Source organism: Periplaneta americana, chromosome 8, assembly GCF_040183065.1.
Source record: "Periplaneta americana isolate PAMFEO1 chromosome 8, P.americana_PAMFEO1_priV1, whole genome shotgun sequence".
Lineage (NCBI taxonomy): Eukaryota > Metazoa > Arthropoda > Insecta > Blattodea > Blattidae > Periplaneta > Periplaneta americana.
This window is the reverse complement of record NC_091124.1, coordinates 38,686,210-38,714,025: the sequence shown is the minus strand read 5'-3', so window position 1 is coordinate 38,714,025 and position 27,816 is coordinate 38,686,210. Positions and strand designations below refer to the sequence as shown.

The 27,816-nt window shown below is 32.4% G+C and overlaps 1 protein-coding gene across 1 annotated transcript in view; it reads right to left on the bottom strand.

Annotated features, from left to right (window-relative positions):
- The window catches only part of Rsph3 (Radial spoke head protein 3), a 182,713-nt gene that overhangs the window by 151,861 nt on the left and 3,036 nt on the right, over positions 1-27,816 (bottom strand). The window lies entirely within an intron of this gene.

The following is a 27,816-nucleotide window of genomic DNA, read 5'->3' as shown; positions in this document are numbered from 1 at the left end:
GCACTTGAATGTCATTGATATTTCGGTTATGTGATGGACATTTTGTTGGTTACTAAATGATTCGTGCAATATGCTAGTAAGAGTCAGAAAGTACTGGAACTTCGGGTGACAACACCGTGCTCTGCAGGCAACTTCTCTGCCTTGTCCGTGTGGTATGTGGCCTACTCTCCAGGCGTATAGACTCAGTATGCCGACCGATCAAAGGGGAAAGTATTGCTTGAAGTGTTCTTCGATATCCAGGGTCTCGTAAATTTCAAGTTTATTCCTGAGGGTCAAACTGTCAGTAAGGAGGCGCATGTTGCATTATTCTCTGACGTCTTCGTGATGCAGTTCGACGAAAAGATCCAATTTGTGGCAAGGTCAGAATTTGGTTCTTCATCATGACAGTGTCTACTGGGTGTTCATTTCAAAGTGTGTCATGATGTCACTGTTGTGAGTCAGTGATTTGAAGCGAGTGTCAGCTTTTATGTCAGAGAAGTTGCCTATTAATCAATGCGTTCAATCTGAACTTGAGAACGTGTACGGTATAACTTGAAAGTCGTAGCAACAGATGGCGGTCTGTACTGTCTGTGTGCTACCATAACCTCTTTCGAACTGTGTTCTGCGCGGGCAAGTCGTACGCAGGGTATTTGTTATCATCGGTTGCGTACGGCAACATTCCACAATACAAATCAAATGCTCCGTGTCCATGTTGACCGTCGAAGTTAATGTCAACAAATTCTGTACGTAAGTAATCGTCTTAACTCTCTCCCCCTATCCCAACAGTAGGAAAAAAACTCACCCCAGTACGTGTTTCCAACAGTTCACATTCCTGTCACTATCGGCGTTACGGTACGTATCGGTAAGTACTCTTCAAAATGACCGCCGTACTTGCTAGGCAACTTCTCTGGCACATAGGTAATACGCCTCTGCGGAAGTGTAGGAAGATTGAATTCTCTAGGCTCATCGGCTAGCCACATGACGACATACAGCGAGCCATGACACACTTTGAACTGAACACCCAGTAGTACATCGGTCACTCTTAGTGAGCGAATTCCTCGAACAACACAAAATATCTGTCCTAGAAAATATGGTGGCTGTGGAAAGACTGGTATTTTATGTTGTGCGAGGAATTCGTTCATCAATAGTGACCGATGTGTCATGATGAAGAACCCAATTCTGTCCTTGCCACAAATTGGGTCTTTTTCGTCGAACTCTATCACGAAGACGTCGAAGAATTGGAACATGCGTCTCCTTACTGACAGTTTGACCCTCAGGAATAAACTCGAAATTCATGAAACTCTGGATATCGAAGAGTACTTCAAGCAATACTTTCTCCTTTGATCGGTCGGCACACTGAGGCTATACGCCTGGAGAGAAGGTCACTTAGCACACGGACAAGGCAGAGAAGTTGCCTGCAGAGCATGGCGTTGCCACCCGAAGTTCCTATACTTTCTGACTACTGGTATAAAGAGTTCAGGAATAAAAAATGATAAGCGCCATTTCAAAGAAGTGTGTGTTATTGTCACTAAATGTCTCCACTATCCATAAACTTTGCATTCATAAGATGAAATACAGAGTGTCCACTATGAACCTGGAAAATTTTAAACGTATAAAATTCAATTTGCTAATGCTCCTTATTAAAAAAAGCAATTAAAAATTATTGTTTAGGGAGAAAATATTCAGTTTCAATTATCGTAATATCTGTGTTTTTCTTTTCTCTTTTTACTTTTTATTACGTTAATTAATACACTCAGTTGTAAAAATATCACAAATGTAACATAAAAAGGAATCAGCACTCTGCACCATCGAATTGATCGCAATTATATCTCAGTACATTGAACATACATACATACATACATACATACATATATACATACATACATACATACATACATACATACATATATACATACATACACACATACATACATACATACATACATACATAAGTATTCTGCCCATGGATAGGTCTTTCACTGCAAACCCAGCATTTTCAGTCTTTCCTCTTTGTCTCCGCATATGATCCGTATAATTTCTTCATGTCATCTATCATCAGATATCTTCTTCTGCCACGAACTGTTCTCCCGTTCACCATTCCTTCCAGTGCATCCTTCAGTAGGTAGTTTCTTCTCAGCCAGTGACCCAACCAATTCCTTTTTCTCTTTCTGATCAGTTTCAGCATCATTATTTCTTCATCCACTTTTTCCAACACAACTTCATTTCTTATTCTGTCTGTCTATGTGGATATGGAGAAGAACGAAGCGTGTGAAGTGTCACACGCTCCATTCTTCTCCATATCCACATTTCAAATGTTTCTATCCGTTTCTCTTCACTTCGTCGTAATGTCCATGTTTCTACCCCCATACAATGCCACACTCCACACAAAGCACTTCACTAGTCTCTTCCTTAGTTTTTTCAGGGATCCGCAGAAGATGCTCCTTTTTCTATTAAAAGCTTCCTTTGCCATTGCTATCTCTTCTTTTGACTTCCTGGCAGCAGCTCATGTTACTGCTTATAGTACACCCCAAGTATTTGAAGCTGTCCACTTGCTCTACTGCCTCATTTGGAATTGACAAGTTTATCTTCTTTATTTTTCTTCCTACAACCATGGTCTTCGTGTTGTTTGTCATCCCATACTGCTCACAGCTGTCATTTAGCTCCAGTAGCATATCCCTTATTATCATCTCCTCTTCTGCTAACAACGCCATATCATCAGGACATTGAACATAACAGCACTATAATAATTATATTCTTGTAGCTTCTGAAACGACAATTTGCTGTTCGAAGGAGTGCTCTCCCAGATAGAAGCTTGAATCGACAACGCGTAGGAAACGAGTAATAGCAGGAATTTACTGGCAACAAGAACATAAGTCAATATCTGAACTTCAGACCTCCTATAAGTACTTTCTGGTGTAGGCTATAAGTATGTGTATGACTATGATACTGTTCACAAATCTGGAAAGGTATAGTTCACAGAACAGAGACAAACGTACTGCTAGTAGACTAGTATGTATATGAAGACAATATTACAAAAACAGCCCTAGTCATGAATAATTTCGAGGGAAAAATTGTTCCGGGGCCGGGCATCAAACCCGGGACCTTTGGCTTAACGTACCAACGCTCTACCAACTGAGCTACCCGGGAACTCTACCCGACACCGATACAATTTTTCCCTCTATATCCACAGACCTCAAAGTGGGCTGACAACCGTCAAGCAACCAACTTCGAGTGCACACTAACTCCGTGTGACTTAAATTGTGGTTTTCTGTTAACGAACAGTGACGTGTATTATGCAAATCAAGATTTCAGGTATAACTCCCTGTAAAGTTGATTTGAATAATTGTATCGGTGTCGGGTAGAGTTCCCGGGTAGCCCAGTTGGTAGAGCATTGGTAAGTTAAACCAAAGGTCCCATGTTCGATGCCCGGCCCCGGAACAATTTTTCCCTCGAAATTATTCAAATGAACTTTACAGAGAGTTATACCTGAAATCTTGATTTGCAGCCCTAGTCATTTTTAATGAAATTGAATTAAGGGCAAATTTGCTACTATTTCAAATGTTTATAGACTCCAAAAATGGCACATGTCAAGTGCAATAGCCACAAGGATAAACACCAGTTGTACGGAAACAGCTGACATGTGTTGTTCTATTTATTTTTATTGTTCTCCTGAAAAACAGCAATTTTGACAAGGGTTGTTTTTGTAATAATGTCTTCATATGTAAACGACAATTAAGTAATTTATTCGGAATATTTATTACTGATTGCAACATTGATATTCAATACTCGACCCACTACTCAGTGACTCGATTTTTCTTTTTTTAGACAAATTATTAACATACATATTTTGTATTATAATGTACTATGTTTATGTTATTCAGGTGTGTCATTTAACTCCTGCAATTAGTTATCTTATACAAGCAACATGGAAGAATTATCGTTGCGCAGCTGTTTTAAGTAGCCAGACATAACAAGCCAAACAGTGTAGGTGACCCTATGGTCATACCTGATGATGGGACCGAAACATTAGAAATGTTAAGCTCCAGGACACGGTGAAATTACTGAATGTAGTCACCGTAAAAGCCTAGACGCATATCATTTTTGATATAATTAACATGGCTCTCTAGTCGTGTAGTTAGCACGGTGAAGCGACAATATTGGAAACATAATTGATGAAAAACGCACGTAGTTCCTATGAAATAATGGAGATAAATCTGCTGTCAGTTGAACACCGATTCGATGGTTTGTAGCTAAAAAAACTACGACCTAACTACACCGGTAATTTCATATTTTGCATTAAATATTTCTTGGCTAAGTTAGGTTTCATATTGCATGTTCCATCAGAAACTTAGATTCCTCTTCTACTCAGTACTTAGATCTGATAAATTAATATTAAATCTCGATTTTTCTGCTTTCGCTTGCGCGCAATTTGAGATATACATTTATCTTCAGAAAATAAAACCTAATAAATTCATGATCTTGGTTAGGCCTACGTCTTACGTACACAAATTACGTAAAAACGATGTCTGTTACCTCATTGCTTGGAGACATCTGACGGTTACCACAATGAAAATAAATATTTATGATTATTGATGTTGCTATTATCAATAATTATTTCGTAACATTGTCTGGATAACTTTCTGAAGTCGTGAAATAAATATTTCCAAAGTTGAAGAAAAGAAAACGTTTCATTGTCTTTGTAGTCTTGAAATTATTCAGTGAATATGCGTGTTGGATTTTTACGATAATTTCAACTATCCATTAAAAATTCTTCTCACTCGCCGTTCAAGACTTATTCAACTACCCAATGGAATAGCATACATATCGAGACCACGAGTTTAAGAACATAATTCTGTAAATTGAGGAATAGAAAGTTGTAAATAGTGAACTGAAGCTTGTAATGTGAAACATTTAATATTGACGTTTAATGATAAGCTGTAAATTGAAGAATAGAAGCCTTTGAATTGATACAAAGAATGCTGTGATCTAAAAAATTGTATACCAAGAAGTTTTTTTTTATTAATTACGGGTACTTGACACTTCGTATCTCACCCATATGAAGCCAGTTGTGTAGACTAATTTACCGATGGAGTTGTTGCCCAGGGTGCGTTGTAGGAAGCTACACCTGCGATGAGATGGTGATGATGATAATGATGTACATTTGTTGAGATGCCACAGGAGAAACGGTGCTCCCAGAAAAAACCCTGTATTAAATTGAGCTTGCGCAACACAAGTGATAAATCTGGGGTAAAGAATTGTATACTGTGAGCTGAAGAATTGGATACTGTGAAGTAAATACTTTGGTACTGTGGATTGAAGAGCCGGACTGTGAATTGAAGAGTTGGATACTGTGAAATAAATAATTGAGTACTGTGGATTGAAGAATTGGACCCTGTGAATTGAATAATTGGACACTATGAAATAAATAATTGGGTACTGTGGATTGAAGAATTGGACCCTGTGAATTGAAGAGTTGGATACTGTGAAATAAATAAGTGAGTACTATGGATTGAAGAATTGGACCCTGTGAATTGAATAATTGGACACTGTGAAATAAATAATTGGGTACTGTGGATTGACGAATTGGACCCTGTGAATTAAAGAGTTGGATACTGTGAAATAAATAATTGGGTACTGTGGATTGAAGAGTTGGACACTGTGAATTGAATAATTGGGCACTGTGAAATAAATAATTGGGTACTGTGGATTGAAGAATTGGACCCTGTGAATTGAATAATTGGACACTGTGAAATAAATAATTGGGTACTGTGGATTGAAGAGTTGGACTATGTGAATTGAAGAGTTAGATATTGTGAAATAAATAATTGAGTACTGTGGATTGAAGAGTTGGACACTGTGAATTGAATAATTGGGCACTGTGAAATAAATAATTGGGTACTGTGGATTGAAGAATTGGACCCTGTGAATTGAATAATTGGACACTGTGAAATAAATAATTGGGTACTGTGGATTGAAGAGTTGGACTATGTGAATTGAAGAGTTAGATATTGTGAAATAAATGAGTACTGTGGATTGAATAGTTGGACTCTGTGAATTGAAGAGTTGGATACTGTGAAATAAATAATTGGGTACTGTGGATTGAAGAGTTGGACTCTGTGAATTGAAGAGTTGGATACTGTGAAATAAATAATTGGGTACTGTGGATTGAAGAGATGGGCTCTGGGAATTGAAGAGATGGGCTCTGGGAATTGAAGAGATGGGCTCTGTGAATTGAAGAGTTGGATACTATGAAATAAATAATTGGGTACTGTGGATTGAAGAGTTGGACTCTGTGAATTGAAGAGTTGGATACTGTGAAATAAATAATTGGGTACTGTGGATTGAAGAGTTGGACACTGTAAATTGAATAATTGGACACTGTGAAATAAATAATTTCGTACTGTGGATTGAAGAATTGGACACTGTGAATTGAATAATTGGACACTGTCAAATAAATAATTGGGTACTGTGGATTGAAGAATTGGACCCTGTGAATTGAATAATTGGACACTGTGAAATAAATAATTGGGTACTGTGGATTCAAGAGTTGGACACTGTGAATTGAATAATTGGACACTGTGAAATAAATAATTGGGTACTGTGGATTGAAGAATTGGACCCTGTGAATTGAATAATTGGACACTGTGAAATAAATAATTGGGTACTGTGGATTGAAGAATTGGACCTTGTGAATTGAAGAGTTGGATACTGTGAAATAAATAATTGGGTACTGTAGATTGAAGAATTGGACACTGTGAATTGAATAATTGGACACTGTGACATAAATAATTGGGTACTGTGGATTGAAGAATTGGACCCTGAGAATTGAAGAGTTGGATACTGTGAAATAAATAATTGGGTACTGTGGATTGAAGAGTTGGACTCTGTGAATTGAAGAGTTCGATACTGTGAAATAAATAATTGGGTACTGTGGATTGAAGCGTTGGACTCTGTGAATTGAAGAGTTGGATACTGTGAAATAAATAATTGGGTACTGTGGATTGAAGAGTTGGACTCTGTGAATTGAAGAGTTGGATACTGTGAAATAAATAATTGGATACTGTGGATTGAAGAGATGGGCTCTGTGAATTGAAGAGTTGGATACTGTGAAATAAATAATTGGGTACTGTGGATTGAAGAATTGGACTCTGTGAATTGAAGAGTTGGATACTGTGAAATAAATAATTGGGTACTGTGGATTGAAGATTTTGACTCTGTGAATTGAAGAGTTGGATACTGTGAAATAAATAATTGGGTACTGTGGATTGAAGAGTTGGACTCTGTGAATTGAAGAGTTGGATACTGTGAAATAAATAATTGAGTACTGTGGATTGAAGAGTTGGACTCTGTGAATTTAATAATTGGATACTGTGAAATAAATAATTGGGTACTGTGGATTGAAGAGTTGGACTCTGTGAATTGAAGAGTTGGATACTGTGAAATAAATAATTGGGTACTGTGGATTGAAGAGTTTGACTCTGTGAATTGAATAATTGGATACTGTTAAATAAATAATTGGGTACTGTGGATTGAAGAGTTGGGCTCTGTGAATTGAATAATTGGATACTGTGAAATAAATAATTGAGTACTGTGGATTGAAGAGTTGGACTCTGTGAATTGAAGAGTTGGATATTGTGAAGTATATAATTGGGTATTGTTGATTGAAGAGTTAGACTCTGTGACTGAGGAATTGGATACTGTGAAATAAATAATTGAGTACTGTGGGTTGAAGAATTGGATATTTTGAAGTAAAAATTGGATACCATGAATTGAAGAATTGGATACTGTGTAGTAAAGATTGAAATCTAAATTGAAGAATTAGAGTCTGTGGATTCAAGAATTTGATATTATAATTTGAAGAACTGGAGTTTAGGAATTCAAGAATAATTGGACTCTGTGAGTTGAAGAATTGAATAATCTGAAGTAAAGATTGGGATGTTGTGAATTGAAGAATTGGACTCTGTCAATTGAAGATGGATATTGTGAATTAAAAACTTGAATACTATGAATTTAAGAATTGGATACAGTGGATTGAAGAAATGGATGAAATAAAGAACTTCATAGGCCTACTATGAAGTAAGGAATTAGATGTTGTGAAATACAGAAGCTACACAACTATCGAAACATTGTTGTTTGTTAAATTATTTAATAAATATTAATAAAGATGAAATATTACGGCTAATACGCGATATTATTGAGTTTCAGTAATTGTCCCAAAATTTCACACATGGGTGCAAGATATGTATGGGATGTAATGGTGAACATTTTAAGCAACTGTTCTAAAATTTAGGTAAAATTATCTTTATTTCCTTAAATAAGTAATTCTCTAGCTATGCGAAAAATCAGTTACCAGACTGTAGTGTTTTGAAACGGCAAGAATATTATCCGCGATCTAATCGCCAGACTATAGTGCCGAGAGACGGCAGGAGTGCCGGTTCCTCAGGTTTGACTCGCTATGTATAATTTCTGTGGTATCCATTTCAATGATAGAGACACGTGGGAATATTGAGCATGTAAAGGGTGCGGCAAACCATCCTCCCTAATTTAAAATTTAAATAAAAAACAGATGGATTAAAATAAGGAAACTTTATTAATATGAATTGTATCTTAACAGCAGGAATTTTTCATTTTTTTGAATAACGTGTCTCTCAAGTAGTGTCCTTCACTATCAATGCATTGTTGAATGCGACTTCGGAAATTCTGAATCACTCTAACTAGCAATTTCTTGAGGAATAAGACCAATTTCTTCCTGTATTGCATTTCTTAGGTCTGGCAAAGTCCTCGGCCGATGTTTGAACACCTCAGCCTTAAGATGCCCCCATAGAAAAAAATCGTAGGGTGCAAGATCTGGTGATCGTGCTGGCCAGGGGACGTCGCCACGTGAAGAAATTAAGCGTCCGGGAAACATCTGAGCAGTACAACGGAATTACCACTTACCAGAAACGATACCACAGCGTAAGCACATTCTTCACCCGTCCAAGGCATAGTTGGAATTCGTTACAGATTACAATTTGCACTAATTGAATGTCAATTCCGTGTATTCATTGTCCTAGTCAATTCTTGTTGTTTTGCGCATGTCATTTGATATCGCTATGGCAACGCATATAAACCTAAATTTCCCACTGTTTAGATACAATTCATATTAATACAGTTTCCTTATTTTGATCCATCTGTTCTTTATTTAAACTTTAAATTAGGGAGGATGTTTTGCCGCATCCTTTACAAAAACAGTAAGCATCTGTTTGGTTAAGTGACTATTATTTACGGACTTACATATTCTCCAATACAAGACTGGTCTGTGTAACAGAAAATCATCAGGCTAAGTTGTATAACCTTTACAGATTATTATGAATTTTGAATTTTTATTTTCCTTTGTTGTATTTGTTGATTCAGTGTCGAACTAACAGTCAGATGTCACAGAAGGTATAATTTGCCTCGCGTTGTAATAGGCCTATATATAATGGTCACGAAGTGACATTAAATTACTTATTACTGTTACCGTAATGGACAGTTGCAATACCTTATGCATGTCCGCTTAAAGCTGTCATTTATGGAACAATATAAAGACACGAAAACTATTACTACACTCACACAGAGTTGCCCAATCATACTTCTCAGATTTTCACTAAATAAGATTGTCATCTTATTCGAGGTAAATCGTATGGCATATCTCGGCGACAAATCTGTTCGAAGAAGTCACTTCGAGTGGATCGTGACTTTAAACGCATTCATTCTACTGTTATCTAATCACCACCTCCTCAGACTCTCTAAACAGCCTCTAGTTTAAATGTCACGTTAAATGAACAAAACCAATTATCATATCACCTATGAAAAAAAATTACAATTAGGTTTTTATTACCGTCTCATTTTATATAAATAGCCTCTTTAGTTCAATAGGAACGTTAAATATAAGAGTTACAATTACACTATCATCTCAATTTCCCTAAATAGCGACTGTAGTTTAAAAGGAATGTTAAATAAAAATTACAACTCTTAACCACCTCATCGTCTATCAGTACCCCTATGGGTCAAACGGAACGTTAAATAAATAGTTATAATTACATTACCATTTCATTGTCTCTGAATGGCGACTGTAGTTTAAAAGGAATATTAAATAAAAATTACAATTTTATTACCGTCTTATCGTACATGAATAGCCCCTGTAGTTCAAACGGAATTTTAAATAAAGAGTTAAAATTACATTATCATGGCGACTGTAGTTTAAAAAGAACGTTAAATAAAGAGTTATTATTACATTATCATGGCGACTGTAGTTTAAAAGGAACGTTAAATAAAGAGTTATAATTACATTATCATGGCGACTGTAGCTTAAAAGGAACGTTAAATAAAGAGTTATTATTACATTATCATGGCGACTGTAGTTTAAAAAGAACGTTAAATAAAGAGTTATTATTACATTATCATGGCGACTGTGGTTTAAAAGGAACGTTAAATAAAGAGTTATAATTACATTATTATGGCGACTGTAGTTTAAAAGGAACGTTAAATAAAGAGTTATAATTACATTATCATGGCGACTGTAGTTTAAAAGGAACGTTAAATAAAGAGTTATTATTACATTATCATGGCGACTGTAGTTTAAAAGGAACGCTAAATAAAGAGTTATTATTACATTATCATGGCGACTGTAGTTTAAAAGGAACGTTAAATAAAGAGTTATAATTACATTATCATGGCGACTGTAGTTTAAAAGGAACGTTAAATAAAGAGTTATTATTACATTATCATGGCGACTGTAGTTTAAAAGGAACGCTAAATAAAGAGTTATTATTACATTATCATGGCGACTGTAGTTTAAAAGGAACGTTAAATAAAGAGTTATAATTACATTATCATGGCGACTGTAGCTTAAAAGGAACGTTAAATAAAGAGTTATTATTACATTATCATGGCGACTGTAGTTTAAAAGGAACGTTAAATAAAGAGTTATAATTACATTATCATGGCGACTGTAGTTTAAAAGGAACGTTAAATAAAGAGTTATAATTACATTATCATGGCGACTGTAGCTTAAAAGGAACGTTAAATAAAGAGTTATAATTACATTATCATGGCGACTGTAGTTTAAAAGGAACGTTAAATAAGGAGTTATTATTACATTATCATGGCGACTGTAGTTTAAAAGGAACGTTAAATAAAGAGTTATAATTACATTATCATGGCGACTGTAGTTTAAAAGGAACGTTAAATAAAGAGTTATTATTACATTATCATGGCGACTGTAGTTTAAAAGGAACGTTAAATAAAGAGTTATTATTACATTATCATGGCGACTGTAGTTTAAAAGGAACGTTAAATAAAGAGTTATAATTACATTATCATGGCGACTGTAGCTTAAAAGGAACGTTAAATAAAGAGTTATAATTACATTATCATGGCGACTGTAGTTTAAAAGGAACGTTAAATAAAGAGTTATAATTACATTATCATGGCGACTGTAGTTTAAAAGGAACGTTAAATAAAGAGTTATAATTACATTATCATGGCGACTGTAGTTTAAAAGGAACGTTAAATAAAGAGTTATAATTACATTATCATGGCGACTGTAGTTGAAAAGGAACGTTAAATAAAGAGTTATAATTACATTATCATGGCGACTGTAGCTTAAAAGGAACGTTAAATAAAGAGTTATAATTACATTATCATGGTGACTGTAGTTTAAAAGGAACGTTAAATAAAGAGTTATTATTACATTATTATGGCGACTGTAGTTTAAAAGGAACGTTAAATAAAGAGTTATAATTACATTATCATGGCGACTGTAGTTTAAAAGGAACGTTAAATAAAGAGTTATTATTACATTATCATGGCGACTGTAGTTTAAAAGGAACGTTAAATAAAGAGTTATAATTACATTATCATGGCGACTGTAGTTTAAAAGGAACGTTAAATAAAGAGTTATAATTACATTATCATGGCGACTGTAGCTTAAAAGGAACGTTAAATAAAGAGTTATAATTACATTATCATGGCGACTGTAGTTTAAATGGAACGTTAAATAAAGAGTTATTATTACATTATCATGGCGACTGTAGTTTAAAAGGAACGTTAAATAAAGAGTTATAATTACATTATCATGACGACTGTAGTTTAAAAGGAACGTTAAATAAAGAGTTATTATTACATTATCATGGCGACTATAGTTTAAAAGGAACGTTAAATAAAGAGTTATTATTACATTATCATGGCGACTGTGGTTTAAAAGGAACGTTAAATAAAGAGTTATTATTACATTATCATGGCCACTGTAGTTTAAAAGGAACGTTAAATAAGGAGATATAATTACATTATTATGGCGACTGTAGTTCAAACGGAACTTTAAATAAAGAGTTATTATTACATTATCATGGCGACTGTAGTTTAAAAAGAACGTTAAATAAAGAGTTATTATTACATTATCATGGCGACTGTAGTTTAAAAGGAACGTTAAATAAAGAGTTATAATTACATTATCATGGCGACTGTAGCTTAAAAGGAACGTTAAATAAAGAGTTATTATTACATTATCATGGCGACTGTAGTTTAAAAGGAACGTTAAATAAAGAGTTATAATTACATTATTATGGCGACTGTAGCTTAAAAGGAACGTTAAATAAAGAGTTATAATTACATTATCATGGCGACTGTAGTTTAAAAGGAACGTTAAATAAAGAGTTATTATTACATTATCATGGCGACTGTAGTTTAAAAGGAACGTTAAATAAAGAGTTATAATTACATTATCATGGCGACTGTAGTTTAAAAGGAACGTTAAATAAAGAGTTATTATTACATTATCATGGCGACTGTAGTTTAAAAGGAACGTTAAATAAAGAGTTATTATTACATTATCATGGCGACTGTAGTTTAAAAGGAACGTTAAATAAAGAGTTATTATTACATTATCATGGCGACTGTAGTTTAAGAGGAACGTTAAATAAAGAGTTATAATTACATTATCATGGCGACTGTAGTTTAAAAGGAACGTTAAATAAAGAGTTATTATTACATTATCATGGCGACTGTAGTTTAAAAGGAACGTTAAATAAAGGGTTATAATTACATTATCATGGCGACTGTAGTTCAAACGGAACTTTAAATAAAGAGTTATAATTACATTATCATGGCGACTGTAGTTTAAAAAGAACGTTAAATAAAGAGTTATTATTACATTATCATGGCGACTGTAGTTTAAAAGGAACGTAAAATAAAGTTATTATTACATTATCATGGCGACTGTGGTTTAAAAGGAACGTTAAATAAAGAGTTATTATTACATTATCATGGCCACTGTAGTTTAAATGGAACGTTAAATAAAGAGATATAATTACATTATTATGGCGACTGTAGTTCAAACGGAACTTTAAATAAAGAGTTATTATTACATTATCATGGCGACTGTAGTTTAAAAGGAACGTTAAATAAAGAGTTATAATTACATTATCATGGCGACTGTAGTTTAAAAGGAACGTTAAATAAAGAGTTATAATTACATTATCATGGCGACTGTAGCTTAAAAGGAACGTTAAGTAAAGAGTTATTATTACATTATCATGGCGACTGTAGTTTAAAAGGAACGTTAAATAAAGAGTTATAATTACATTATTATGGCGACTGTAGCTTAAAAGGAACGTTAAATAAAGAGTTATAATTACATTATCATGGCGACTGTAGTTTAAAAGGAACGTTAAATAAAGAGTTATTATTACATTATCATGGCGACTGTAGTTTAAAAGGAACGTTAAATAAAGAGTTATTATTACATTATCATGGCGACTGTAGTTCAAACGGAACTTTAAATAAAGAGTTATAATTACATTATCATGGCGACTGTAGTTTAAAAAGAACGTTAAATAAAGAGTTATTATTACATTATCATGGCGACTGTAGTTTAAAAGGAACGTTAAATAAAGAGTTATTATTACATTATCATGGGGACTGTAGTTCAAACGGAACTTTAAATAAAGAGTTATAATTACATTATCATGGCGACTGTAGTTTAAAAAAACGTTAAATAAAGAGTTATTATTACATTATCATGGCGACTGTGGTTTAAAAGGAACGTTAAATAAAGAGTTATAATTACATTATTATGGCGACTGTAGTTTAAAAGGAACGTTAAATAAAGAGTTATAATTACATTATCATGGCGACTGTAGTTTAAAAGGAACGTTAAATAAAGAGTTATTATTACATTATCATGGCGACTGTAGTTTAAAAGGAACGTTAAATAAAGAGTTATTATTACATTATCATGGCGACTGTAGTTTAAAAGGAACGTTAAATAAAGAGATATAATTACATTATCATGGCGACTGTAGTTTAAAAGGAACGTTAAATAAAAAGTTATTATTACATTATCATGGCGACTGTAGTTTAAAAGGAACGTTAAATAAACAGTTGTAATTACATTATCATGGCGACTGTAGTTTAAAAGGAACGTTAAATAAAGAGTTATAATTACATTATCATGGCGACTGTAGCTTAAAAGGAACGTTAAATAAAGAGTTATAATTACATTATCATGGCGACTGTAGTTTAAAAGGAACGTTAAATAAAGAGTTATAATTACATTATCATGGCGACTGTAGTTTAAAAGGAATGTTAAATAAAGAGTTATAATTACATTATCATGGCGACTGTAGTTTAAAAGGAACGTTAAATAAAGAGTTATTATTACATTATCATGGCGACTGTAGTTTAAAAGGAACGTTAAATAAAGAGTTATAATTACATTATCATGGCGACTGTAGTTTAAAAGGAACGTTAAATAATGAGCTATAATTACATTATCATGGCGACTGTAGCTTAAAAGGAACGTTAAATAAAGAGTTATAATTACATTATCATGGCGACTGTAGTTTAAAAGGAACGTTAAATAAAGAGTTATTATTACATTATCATGGCGACTGTAGTTTAAGAGGAACGTTAAATAAAGAGTTATAATTACATTATCATGGCGACTGTAGCTTAAAAGGAACGTTAAATAAAGAGTTATTATTACATTATCATGGCGACTGTAGTTTAAAAAGAACGTTAAATAAAGAGTTATAATTACGTTATCATGGCGACTGTAGCTTAAAAGGAACGTTAAATAAAGAGTTATAATTACATTATCATGGCGACTGTAGTTTAAAAGGAACGTTAAATAAAGAGTTATTATTACATTATCATGGCGACTGTAGTTTAAAAGGAACGTTAAATAAAGAGTTATAATTACATTGTCATGGCGACTGTAGTTTAAAAGGAACGTTAAATAAAGAGTTATTATTACATTATCATGGCGACTGTAGGTTAAAAGGAACGTTAAATAAAGAGTTATAATTACATTATCATGGCGACTGTAGTTTAAAAGGAACGTTAAATAAAGAGTTATAATTACATTATCATGGCGACTGTAGTTTAAAAGGAACGTTAAATAAAGAGTTATTATTACATTATCATCTCATTGTCTCTGAATAGCGATTGTAGTTTAAAAGGAACGTTAAATGAAAATTACAATTTTATTATCATCTTATCATCTATAATGGCCCCTGTAGTTCAAACGGAACTTTAAATAAAGAGTTATAATTACATTATCATGGCGACTGTAGTTTAAAAGGATCGTTAAATAAAGAGTTATTATTAGATTATCATCTCATTGTCTCTGAATAGCGATTGTAGTTTAAAAGGAACGTTAAATGAAAATTACAATTTTATTATCATCTTATCATCTATGAATAGCACCTATAGTTCTAACGGAACATTAAGTAAAGAGTTATAATTATATTATCACCTCGTTGTCTCTGAATACGGACAGTATTTTAAAAGGAATGTTAAATGAAAATTACAATTTTATTATCATCTTATCGTATATGAATAGCCCCTATAGTTCAAACGGAACCTTAAATAAATAAGGAGTTATAATTATATTATCATTCATTGTCCCTGAATAGCGGCTGTAATTTAAAAGGAACGTTAAATGAAAATTACAATTTTATTATCATTTTATCGTATACTAGCTAAAAGCACCCGGCGTTGCACGGGTTTTCCTTTCTGCTTCTGTTTTTAATTAAACTGCTTATTACATTTTCGGAAATCTCGGCACCTAACTATAGACAACCAAAACAAATTGCCTTTACTAAGCTAAGATTAATCTTAACTTAACGTCACTTACATACATTGATGAACTCCTTAGCGAAATGCTTGCCAGCTTTAACTCAATTTAAAACAGTTGTAGATCAGTCACCGAAAATAAAACATGGCATTGTGCCTGACGTTCAAGGTTTTTTTTAAATTTATATATTTATTTATTTTTATTTATTTATTCTGGTGTAGTTAAGGCCATTAGGCCAGAAATACAAATCAAATGATAGAAAAATCAAACTATGAACAAAGTAAAACCCAAAGAAAATATGATTCCTTTTCCTCTTTCTGATCAGTTTCAGCATCGAATCAATATGTACATATATAATTTAATTTATATTGGAAGATTGTTTACCCCTTGACTGCTGTACACCCACTTATATCATGCCCAGTTTTTTTTAATATAACTTGGAAAACAGTATCTCACAAATTCAGAACATATTATATTAATTCTTATTTTATACTCAGAATACAGATACAATATAAACTTGCAATAAGTTATTTTTTAACATAAAGACTAATATTCTGAGAGAGGTATAGGCTTAACGGTATTTTAGAAATTAAGAGATTTGCTATTTCCACAACGCATAACATTTGCAAAGTGGTTATAAAGATAGAACTTCGCAGTAACATATTTTCGGACGTGAACAACAATATTTTGAGAGACGTGTATTTTAGAATTAATACAATGCTATTTTCAGTCGCCTTACGTACATTCACATACTACATTAGCAACATGACAGAAATATCATTTAATTGCTTTTTGATATGTGTAAAATCTTATTTTTTCCACTCCTTTGTATAAAATATAGTCGAGGATGTGAAAAACACGCAGGTTTTAAGTCAATGTCTGCAACTTTGAAGTACTGTCCTTAAGCTTCATTTTAATGTGGTCATTACAAATGCTAGTCGCATTAAAATTGCAATTGCATTAAATAGAATGGGTATCATAGCAATACATGAGATAAAAACATCTTCTCCTTTCGTTTTTCCAGTTAATATTTCGCAATAGTACTTCTGGTTTTTCAATATTAAGTAAATTATGTGGTAGCAATCCTTGTAGTTTGAAATAATTCTATAATTCAGTTGGATAAAACACAGCCTGCTCACTATCTACAACTGCATCGAGAACTTCATAATACGGTCCTGGACTGCGTAAAGATATTTATTGTACGAATTATCTAGTTTTAGCCTTCATGATGTGTATCAACAATGTTATTCGTGTTATAATTTCCATGGCCTCGTGAAAGTCGATGTTGAATACAAAAGACAATAATAAAAAACAATTGACTATAGAAGATAGCATTTTAATATTTACATATTAATGTTTAATTGTATTTATTTTTATTTTTTATTTTTAATTAATTTAACGTCCATTTGTACAATTTTAATATAGCCTATGTTTTTCTCCTGGTTATGAAGGTTAAATGTGCAAACTTTGGCACATATCGGTCAAAGCGTGTAGATGTGTATAGAGAACATTCATACCCACATTCACTTTTATATATTAAGATTTCAGTGTAATTGTATGGTAACTTTCTTTGAGACAGCATAAATAAAATATTACGGATATATTAACTCCCTTTATGGCGGGTTAAAATAAAATAACGTATCTAAAATAATGTAAATAAATTATCAAAATAATAAAAAAAAGAGGAGTCGAGCTCAGATTCGAACTTGGGTCCTCATACATCAAAGTCTTTCTTCTTACCACAATGCTACAGAGAGCTACATGTTTTAGTGCTTCAATTTAAGTATTATGAATGTTTCACATTTGCTGTCTATTATGTTTGATTTTGAATTTATAAAAACTAAACAAATATGTGCTTTATGTAATTTTGTATTTTGTTGCTCATGACACATTCAATCAAGAAATCGTCCCTCATTTACGTAATGTTAATTTAATGTTATTTTATTTAATATTTCAATAACAATATGGCCGCTTTTACAACGAAAGAAGACGTGATTGGATGACTTCAATAAAAGACAGTTGACTGTAGAATAGGAGGCCATTTTAATATCATACGTATGCCTCATTTCTTTCTAATTTTTATTGTTTTCAATAATTTAACGTCCATCTGTCCAATTTTAATGAAGCCTATGTTCTTCTCCGGGTTATGAAGGTTAAATGTGCAAACTTTGGCAAATATCGTTCAAAGCGTGTAGATTTGTATTGAGTACATACATACATACATACACACATACATACATACATACATACATACATACATACATACATACATACATACATACATACATACATAACCACATTGACTTTATATAAGAAGATGAATAGCCCCTGTAATTCAAACGGAACCTTAAACAAATGAGTTATATTATCATTTCGTTGTCCCTGAATAGCGACTGTTGTTTAAAAGGAACGCTAAATGAAAATTACAATTTTATTTTATTATCTTTTATCGTATATGAATAGCCCCTGTAGTTCAAACGGAACCTTAAATAAATAAGGAGTTATAATTATATTATCAACTCATTGTCCCTGAATAGTGACTGTATTTTAAAAGGAACGTTAAATGAAAATTACAATTTTATTATCATTTTATCGTATATGAATAGCCCCTGTAGTTCAAAAGGAACCTTAAATAAATAAGGAGTTATAATTATATTATGATTTCATTGTCCCTGAATAGTACTGTATTTTAAAAGGAACGTTAAATGAAAATTACAATTTTATTATCATCTTATCGTATATGAATAGTCCCTGTAGTTCAAAAGGAACCTTAAATAAATAAGGAGTTATAATTATATTATCATTTCATTGTCCATGAATAGCGGCTGTATTTTAAAAGGAACGATCCCTTGGCATTCCTATACAATGCTATGTTAAAGAAATGGTCTATAATTCAATTTTTTGGATAAGTTAATATGAAATGCAACAAAATTCAGTTTCAATCTTACGAAAATCAGCTTGGAATATAACACGAGCTGAATGCCGCCTTGTCTTTGGATGAAGAAAAAGGGTCAGAACATCCCGAGAAACCTTTGCATACAATCTCACAGGAATTAAGGTGCTATGTTGGAGAACAAAATGTGAGTGTAGTTTAAAATGACGTTTAATAGACATCCCATTGTCTCTGAATAACTTTTGTAGTTTGAAATCGAATTAAAATAAAAAATTGCAATTATCATGATTTCATCATATCGTGTCTAAATATATTTTATAGAATTTTATTACTACCAAATGGCTTGTAGAGAATCCGCAGGTTCATTGTCGCCCTCATATAGATGAGCTCGCCATCGGTCCCTATCCTGAGCAAGATTAATCCAGTCCCTACAATCATATCCCACCTCCTTCAAATCCATTTTAATAGTATCCTCCCATGTACGTCTCGGCCTCCGCAGAGGTCTTTTTTTCCTCAAGTCTCCCAACTAATAGTCTATACGCATTTCTGGATTCACCAGAATTTTATTAATTCTAGTAACAATAAAGAACAGATAAATTTTCGGAACGCCGATGTGTATAGGCAACTTCTCCGACATTCTAGTTATACAAGTTGTATAAGGTGACGTGTGCTTGGATTCACAACGCGAGTATGGGAATTTTTGCAAAACGTCTTCAAAATTTAATTTCAATGGTCCATTCTTTCATTCTTTGCCATAGTATCATCATCATCATCATCATTCACGGATGAAGTCATTAGACCTGTTCCGTCTTCAGCCAATCGCTTCCTGAATCTGTCTACACCTTGCCTTCGTTTTGGTTCGTATTCCATTATTTGCTTAGAATAATTATCTTTCTTCACTCATTCTACGTGATCTATCCAGTGTTATTATCTTACTTAAATTTAGTTTTTTTTTTTTCTGTATCCAGGATTCAGAACCGTAGAGTAAAACTGTTACTGCTAATGATTTGTAAAATTTTAATTGTTGCTCTTTTGTTGCTTTATTATTATTATTATTATTATTATTATTATTATTATTATTATTATTATTATTATTATTATTATTAGTATTACAACTATTGCATTGTTTTCTGTATCTCACTTAAATATAGGCATGTATTTTATACTTGTTGGGTGGAAGAGGAGGGCTTATGGCTTTAACTCTATCAGTAAAAATAAATAAATAAATAAATAAATAAATAAATAAATAAATAAATAAATAAATAAATAAATAAATAAATAAAGAACGAACGAACGAACAAACAAACAAACAAACAAACAAACAAACAAACAAACAAACAAACAAACAAACAAACAAACAAACAAACAAACAAACAAACAAACAAACAAACAAACAAACAAACAAACAAACAAACAAACAAACAAATAAATAAGCTAGCAAAAAATAAATAAGTAGATAAACAAATAAGCAAAAATAAATAAACAATAAGTACATAAATAAATGACTAAATAAATAAATATATATATATATATAAACTATACAGTATTAATGAAATAAACAAATGAATCAAATGAACAAACAAATTAAACGAACAAAACTAATTAGACACACAAACAAATTAAACACACAAAGGAATATTAAACAAACGAATTAGAATGAATGAATAAATAACTAAATAAGCAAACAAACAATTAAATAAGTGAATAAGTAAGTAAATAAATAAATAAACTAACAAACAAATAAATAAGTAAATAAACACATAAGCAAAAATAAAAAACGATAAATAATATATATAATTTATTTCAAGAAATAGTCTGCCCAGGCATCCTGGGTTGCCAAAAACACAGAATAACACACATATAAGAATAGTAATGATTACAGTAAGATAGATGAGCCAAATTTAAATGTGAACTAGGAGCTTAAGTTTAAGAAATAATAAATTTGTACATATATTTGTAACAATCACACACTAACGAATAGAAAAGGGGGGGGTATTATGATATTCCGTATAAATGATTTTTCAGAATTGCCACAGACCCTTTAATGAATAAATAAATAAATAAATGATTAAGTAAATAAATTAAACAAATAAATAAACTAATAAACAAATTAATGAAATGAACAAAGGAATCAAACGAACAAACAATAAAACAAACTAATTTGACACACAAACGATTTAAAATGAAGAAATAAATAAGTAAATAAGTGAGTAAGTAAATAAATATTAGTAACAGCACTCCAAAATGTCAAAGTGCATTGTTATCAGATCTGATGTTTCAAGTATCGACATGCTGTGAGTATCATGTCGAATTAAACGTTTCGCCAAAACTTCATAGAGAAGCGTTATAGTCTACACCTTTGTGGTGGGGAAGTGTATCTCCATTTTGCTGGAAAGTCACATTGTTTACATCTAGTTGTGGTTGACATGTCGAGGTACACAATGCCACTTACGTAAGAATCTAGATATAATAATAACTCATGAACCATTAGGGTCTCCATTTTGTTTAACAGCGCCGCGTGACTATAGAGCGCCAAGTACGAGCTTGAAAGTTTCACTGATGGTTACGCAACTAACCTCGTTCTTGTATTCCACGTGTCGTACAACTTTTGCTTCTTACGGGAAGTTCAGACGAGGTTTCTGAACGGTCGGTCCCCCTTCATTGTAAAGTGCAGTAACGATATAAAAGTAAAAAATATTAATTGATATTTATTTTAATAATTCAGCGTCACAATTTTACTCCCATAAGTTATAGAAAATATCAATTATAATTATAATAAAATAATAGGGCATATATTTAACTTAATTTCTGCTGTTGTTAGGAATATAAATAATCTATACTAATAATAAATCTGTAGCCGAAATTTTTCTGGTAGTTTTCGATTTTCCAAAAATAATTGGTCCTAACATATACAATTAACCACCCTGAAACCGAAAATCGCTTTTTTGAAATTTTTGTTTGTATGTCTGTCTGTCTGTCTATCTGTATGTTTGTTACCTTTTCACGAGATAATGGCTGAACGGATTTCGATGAAAATTGGAATATAAATTAAGTTCGTTGTAACTTAGATTTTAGGCTATATGGCATTCAAAATACATTATTTAAAAGGGGGGTTATAAGGGGGCCTGAATTAAATAAATCGAAATATCTCGCTTATTATTGATTTTTGTGAAAACTGTTACATAACAAAAGTTTCTTTAAAAATAATTTCCGATAAGTTTTATTCCTTGAAAAATTTTGATAGGACTGATATTTAATGAGATAAATGAGTTATAAAATTAAAATAACTGCCATCTAAGGCCGTGTAATGAATTAAAAAACAAATGACTTCGTCTATAAGGGGCCTTGAACAGCAACAATCGAAAGCTATGAAAGATAGCCTACAGAGAATGTTTCTGTGTTTGTATGAAGTAATATCAGAACCTAAATTAACCGATTTGTATAATTAATTATTAATTCACCATTGGAAAGTGTAGTTTCTCTAGATGGACATAATGCTATAATGTTATTACAGTAACTTCTGAGTGAATCGAGGACAGGTAAGATTAAAATAGCTTCTCATGCACAGAAAACTTGATAGGCTATTCTGTACATTCGTTTCCTGTATTTCCTAAAATAATTTTTATGACCAAATGAGTGGTCTCTGGATCAAAATGATCGCATTTTAATTATGTAAATACAATTTAAATTAAGTAACATAATAAACGTTTTATCCTTATATTAAAAACGAATGTTCCCTGGATCAAATGTCCTATTTTAATTATGTAATTACTTTATATTTATTTCTAACGGGTGCAGCGGAGCGCACGAGTACGGCTAGTGAGAAATAATTGTGTTATAATTCAATTTATTCAAATTTAATTTTGTATTGAATTTAACTTTACATTTATTTTGTTTATAATATAAATTATATGTAATATGTATTTATGTAGTTACACAAGTATTTTCTATCAAATTGTCACTTTGGCTCTTCTTCTATGTTGTAATTTCTTGGTTAATCCATATCAAAACAATATACCATGACTTTAAAGTGTTTTTCCAAATACACGTTTGTTTTCTGAGCAGTTAATGAGGATTATTTTAGTATCACGAAATTAGGATATCAGTCACGGAATTAGGAAACCACTATCACGGAATTTGGATCCCTGTCACGGATTTAGGAGCCTTTGTATAACAATTAAGAATCATATATTATATACCAAACTTGTGAAACTGTTGACACTGAATGTTGTAAAAACTGTAGCTGAAGGTCCAAATAACGTCATTTAGGTGTTATTTAAAAATTGTATTACAATTTTGGCATAAATATAGACTTTATTAAATATGTCACGGAATTAGGCAACTTTACCCTACAAATAAAGGGTTTTCAGAGGAACTGCCTAAATGAAAACATTTTAAAATAATAATGATAATAATAATAATAATAATAGTAATAATAATAATAATAATAATAAATTCTCACAAAGAAAGGCCTGGCAGACCAGGTGACCATTGAAATCCAGATTACAATACAACACAAGAATTTACTTTAACTAATTAACATGAAAAAAGTACTAATTTGAAAACCAACATTACTAACTATAAAAACTGCAATAAAATTATGGTAGAACACTAATAGTGATTATGTAGGTTACAATTGAGTGGTATGACTATAGAGTCCTTTAGAATTTGGGGAAAAAAACTTTCAATAGCATGCCGTAGTATGCCTAGAGATTTCAAATAACTATTAGTATATTTAAAAGAACTTCCCCGAGCTTCGAAAAGAAGACCCTTAACCTTCCATGCATGTATAGGTAAACAGAGTGAACTGTAAGTAGGCCTAATGTCATTAATTTCAGGGAGTTATTCTTCGAGATATTTCAAACAAAAAAGTTTAATGCAATTTTGCTCGTTTTTGCTTCCTTTCCGAGATAAATTTTTTTATGAAATATTTCATAGCGTGTTTTGGAAAAGCCATTGATTTAATTCCTAATATGCTCAGTCAATTTAAGAGAGCAGTGTATTATGATAATAAGCGATTCAAAGAATTTAATTTTGTCCTTTAAGTGTGCACAAATTTTATCCGAACAAATGTACCATTATAGGCCTAATAATCCTTTTCAGAACGAGCATGAGCGAGGCATGAACGATAAATTGCCTTCTTTTCGTCGCTGACTTGTGTCTGTTGTTTCATAGATATGTCATTTTATAATATTAATTAATTTTTAATTATAATTGTGCAAATATCTTCATCATTTGCACCCATGATGCTCAAGTTTGTAAATTAAATTAAAATTAAAATCATCATCATATTGTATGCACCATCGTTATCATAATGGTCTTCTAGTAATATGGTAAATCAATCTGAGATGCTATCGATTACCTTCCCAAATTAGCAATTACTAAATCCATTACTGCAACTTAGCGTCAATTACCTCGTGATATTAACGCCACGGAAGCGTGTGCAAACCGAGAGACAAGACGAGATGCCATTAGTCACAGAGGGCAGCTAGTGAGGAATACCCACACTCACTGGAAGACGAGTATTATAACGTTATCTTTGTCTTGTCTTGCCGGATACAGAGAAAGATAAGATATGGTATGGTTAAGGGAGAATAGTGGAACAAGTCCATGGTCACTTAGACTACTTGGAAATTTTTGCATGACATCAATGCCCGATAAGACATATCTGGAGCTATCAGGAACTGATTTCTTTCAAATAAAACATAATAAGTGTTTTGAGAGCTCAAAAAGGTTCAAGACCGTCTACTGACCTCACGTTCACATGCATAAACAGAGGTGAACGATCATCCAACCAGAGCGGAGATATCGTGTGGTAAGCACGATGATCCAGATATAGCTGGTGTCCGAAACCGAAGTTCTTTTAATATAATAATAATAACAACAATAATAATAATAATAATAATAATAATAATAATAATAATAATAATAATAATAATAATAATTTGTGACGCGACAGCTCATGAAGGGTGCGAAGCACGACCAAACAACTGCTAATTTTACGTCCACATGCCTCAGCAGAGGTGAGCGACAGGAGAACAAAGTGAACAAGAAAAATACAAGGGGGAAAGGGGAATACAATTACAATAAAGGGAATAGAAGGACACGAGGAAAACGAAGAGAAAAACAAAGAAAAGACAAGGAAAGCAAGATGAATACAAATAAAACAAGTGGAATATGACGAGGACAAAGGGAATACATTGAAAATAAGAATAATACTAGAGAAGGAGAAAAAAGGAATATATGAAGAAGAAGAAGAAGAAGAATACAAGGAGAATAAAGTGCGCTCGTGCGCGGATTCGATTCCCCGCTTGGGCTGATTACCTATTTGGGTTTTTTCCGAGGTTTTTTAAACCGAATGTCAGGTAATCTATGGCCTCGGTCTCATCTCGCTATCAATATCCATCGACGCTAAATAACCTAATAGTTGATACAACGTCGTTAAATAACCAACTGAAAAAGAACAAGATAAAGAAAATGACAAGGGAAATACAAGGAGAATAATGGAAAAAATTACACGTAGTTCTACGTAAAGATTTGCAGTATAGTAAGGCTATGTTCCTGTCGATAGATGATCGCACCCACACGTAGATCTATGTGAAAACATGCAGCATAGTAAAGATTTGGACCTGTCGATTTTTTCTGCCTTAATCCGTTATAGATCAATAATCCCTGCATAATATTAAAGACAGAATTAATAGTAGGCCATGCCCCAAAGCTGAAGTCTATACTACACAACTATACTAGTTGACTTGTAAACTACGCTCTAGAGAGCTCTGGGTATGTATGCTGGAATCATGGCCTTCTTCATAGACTATTTTTTATAAAAACCATGACATGACGTTATAGCACTAAATTGTGTCCTAGTGCAGTTTCATTACGAGTTATCAGCTGTTATTGTTTGGAAATTTTAATTCTGAGATTATAAACAATTTCCCAGTGAACAGTTCATGGAACTTTATTCTCCGGTTTACAAAATGAATGGTAAGGTGGGTGCTCCTGTTATGGCCATGTTCTTGATATGGCCACCCCCCTATTGTGAGTTAATTAACCAAAAAAATCCGCTAAATTGCAGCAGCATCCAGTGAAAGGACATCCTAGTATGACACTTGATCGTTTTCCATCCAGTCAGGTTGAGCAATATGGCGTCAGTTGCCTGTTATGCAGTTTTCATGTGACCTCTTCTTATTTTTCTCTGGTAAGTCTCCTTTGTTTTATGCATGTTTTTCAAAGACTTGTTTCATGAAAACCATAGTACTCCATTCAGTTTTTAATGTTCTGTTGATTGGTGTTGTCGTTGATGACGTATCTTTTACGAGTTGTTCATAATCAAACTATTTTCGTGAAAGCTTACCTGCTCCTGATATGGCCATATGAAATGCACCATGGCCATATCAAGTTCATTTCACTTTTATTTTTTCACTGACAAATTTACATGCCTTATAGCTGGGATTACGCAAAAATTTTGTATTTTAAGAAAAACATCTTAATTTTTGATGGAAAAACCTGTTTTGACTACACTTTTGAATTATAAAAAAGATTATTAAGTGTTATGTTTATTCATTTTACACCAACATTATTTAATTTTAGCACAACTGCGCTATCAAACTGAAAACAATCACGATTTGTAGAACATGGAACAAGGGTGGCCATATCATGTGCACATGTTCCTGATATGGCCACTAGGTAGACATTTGGAATTTGGGACTTTTTGGACAATTAAAGCTATTTTTATGGGGAAAGTAAATTGTTTTAAGAAAGTCCATTAGATTGAGAACGAGTAAGAAAGAAGTGATTTACATTTTTTTTTTCAAAATGGCGGCTAGAAAAATTCTTAAACCTTAGCATGGCCATATCAGGGACATCTACCTTAGTTTCCTCAGACGCTAGAAAATAAACGTAGAAATGTAAAAGATATTCAAAAGATATCTATGAAAATTACGTTTTGCTATCAACAATCGAAATGTGTGGAAAAGATAAGGGCCTGAAATATTACAATATTTAAAAAATGTAAAGCAGTCAATGTTCAATGTTAAAGCACCTTCAGATTTCATACCCCAATCGCTAATTAGTCTGTTTAGTGTACAAGTTAAGGGGAGAGGATGGTACTTTTTAAAACTTGTCTCCTATTTGCTGTAAATTATTAATGTTTTGTATGTAGAGAGCTCATAGCTGTGGCAACTCAACCATATAAAAATATTTGAAAAAAAAAAAAAAATTATTTGGGGGCCCAAATTTGAAAAAAAATATACCCAATGTAGGATTGTACTGAAACCGATATATCTAAACCGTTTTTAAAGATAGATTCAAATAGTTTTTGCAATGTATTTGCAAAAGTATGTTCTACAAACTGTCTGTAACAGAATTTTGATATTAGTCCCTACGTTTGTAAAATAAACAAATTAAAATTTAATAACAGTTTTCTGATTTCCTTTCTTGCAAACAAACGGACGTATTTTTAAAATGAAATCAAATAACAAAATTCTGTTACAGAGAAAAGTTTCCTAATAGTCTAAAGAATGTGTGTTCTAAATTTCTTGCCTGTATCTTTAATAGTTCAGAAATTATATCCATTTTGTCTGGCAATGTAGCAAAAAAATTAAGTTACTGGAAACCGATAAAAGCGGGCGTGTGATTTAAAAATCCATAGCGCAGAAAGTTTAAAAATGACGTCTCAACATCCGATAAGGGCACAAATACCCACAAAATGTTATGCAATGCATTCCACACATATCAAAGGTTATTTTAAAGAAAAAAAATGTTTTGAAAATTTAATTTACCGGAAACAATAATAAAAGTGGGCGAGTGATTTAAAAATCCATCATGCAGGAAGTAAAAAAATGGAGAT